Raw genomic sequence first — 2,500 nt, 5'->3', positions numbered from 1 at the left:
CACTTCTTTTTGTTTTTATATTAGAGTATACCATACAGCCTGGGGATGTATCCATTACGGCTTCTGCTGTTTTTGGTTGATGATATTCTGTTGCGACCATTAATTAACAGAAGCTTGGCGTATACATAATATCACAGCGGCTTTTCAAAACTTTCCGCTCTCATCCCGCTTTGATATGATCATGTTATCACCTTATCATAACACCACTTACTAATGCATACCCTCCTTATTACTAGCATTTCATCTTTAACAAGAAGCTTTCGAGTGTTGATATTAAATCACATCGAGTGTATTCCAACACAGCAAAATATAATTACCATCAAAACACTGTGAACACGTCGGCTTCCAGCAGAAGACTAGATTTTCATGAAATATAGAATACACTTCCAGCAATAATTCAGTGACTTAGAGGTACTGCATGTACCTTCGTAGCCTTTTCTTTTATTATTATTAATAATAACTATACTTGTTGCATTTTCCCTTATGATCATAAATAATTTTGTTATCATTTGTGATATTAGTTTAATATAAAATTTTGTATTATGTATTGACTGTCATTATACTAACATGAATAAATACATAATTATCATGATCATATTATTGCTATCATTACTATTATTATTATTGCTGATATTATCATTATTACGATTCTTCTCATTATTATTACCATTACTATTATAATTTTTATCATTACTATTATTACTATTAATATTATTATTTTTAATATTAACTGTTATCAGGCTCTCACTATCATTATAATCGATATCACTGTCATAATGATATGAAGAAAACCAAGTACAATAATGAAGAGAAAAGGGAAAGAAAGAGGGAAAATGAAATATTGAAAAAAACGGAAAAAAGAAAGGAAAAGGAAAATGGAAGAAAGGATAGAACTAAACGAAAATGGAAAAAAAAGCAAAATAGGCAATTTCATTTTTCTTCTAGCATCACTTCTTTTTTGCTCATCTCACAAACTCACTTACCTTCATCATTATTATCCCGACTCTCACAAAATAATTCTATCACACTCATTTTCTTTATCCTTCATCTCTCCATAGGCATTAACCCATTGCAGGTGACATGTATTAAGTGCTTCAATATAAATTTCACAATCCATTACTCTTTTATTTAAAATGTCTTTTTTTATACATGAATACAAGGAAAAGAGAAAAAAAAAATATATGAGGAACTAACTCAACATACCTAGTGTTTTATTCTCATTTTTGCGTTTCAAGGTGTTTTGTGCTCTTTATGCAATCTGATATGTTTTGTATTAAAATGCGCAGTGATTGGCCAATGCACAATCAGGCATCGATAATAGGGTGGACTCGAATTACACCATTCGCATAACGCACCGAAATGAATAGCTGGTTGTGGGCTATTCAGCTAGCCGGTTATTTATGCATGGAATCTAGACTCAATACCTGGGGAATTTTTTTCCAGAAAGGAGGAAAATGAGGAAATATACATAATCAAAACTAACATAAAAGGATGAACTTGTACACTGATAATTGTGATCATTTACAGTTATTTATTAATTATTGTAAAAACTCGGAATACAAATAGATATTCGCGTTTACACGGTAGAGCACATACTGATGTAAACTAAATATATTTGATAACGCCTGTGCTGCTTTTATTTGAACAGACAAAGAGTGATTAGTCAATTTGGGAATTGTTAGCCACTTACTGCAATAAGTAAAATGACTGAATATTTGAAACGTTGAGAGATAGAGAGAGAGAGTGTGTGTATATGTATGTGTGTGTGTGTGTGTGTGTGTGTGTGTGTGTGTGTGTGTGAGAGAGAGAGAGAGAGAGAGAGAGAGAGGGAGAGAGAGAGAGAGAGAGAGAGAGAGAGAGAGAGAGAGAGAGAGAGAGAGAGAGAGAGAGAGAGAGAGAGAGAGAGAACAACAAACCATCATGTGATACAATCAAATATTTCTGCTCAGTGTAAGGAGTGTAGCTTACACTATTTTGCCTTTACAATCACGCAATTGTTTCGATGAAAATCTTCAGAAAGGTTTCAGACTCTAACTTCATTCATATTTTCTATACTGCAGAATTATTTATATTGGTCAGTATAAAAGAGGACCGAAAAGAAAGAGAGAGAGAGAGAGAGAGAGAGAGAGAGAGAGAGAGAGAGAGAGAGAGAGAGAGAGAGAGAGAGAGAGAGAGAGAGAGAGAGAGAGAGAGAACAACAAACCATCATGTGATACAATCAAATATTTCTGCTCAGTGTAAGGAGTGTAGCTTACACTATTGTGCCTTTACAATCACGCAATTGTTTCGATGAAAATCTTCAGAAAGGTTTCAGACTCTAACTTCATTCATATTTTCTATACTGCAGAATTATTTATATTGGTCAGTATAAAAGAGGACCGAAAAGAAAGAGAGAGAGAGAGAGAGAGAGAGAGAGAGAGAGAGAGAGAGAGAGAGAGAGAGAGAGAGAGAGAGAGAGAGAGAGAGAGAGAGAAAGAGAGATAGATAGATAGATAGATAG

The sequence above is a fragment of the Penaeus vannamei genome, chromosome 4, assembly GCF_042767895.1.
Source record: "Penaeus vannamei isolate JL-2024 chromosome 4, ASM4276789v1, whole genome shotgun sequence".
Lineage (NCBI taxonomy): Eukaryota > Metazoa > Arthropoda > Malacostraca > Decapoda > Penaeidae > Penaeus > Penaeus vannamei.
The sequence above is the reverse complement of the archived record's forward strand: the minus strand, read 5'-3'. Positions refer to the sequence as shown.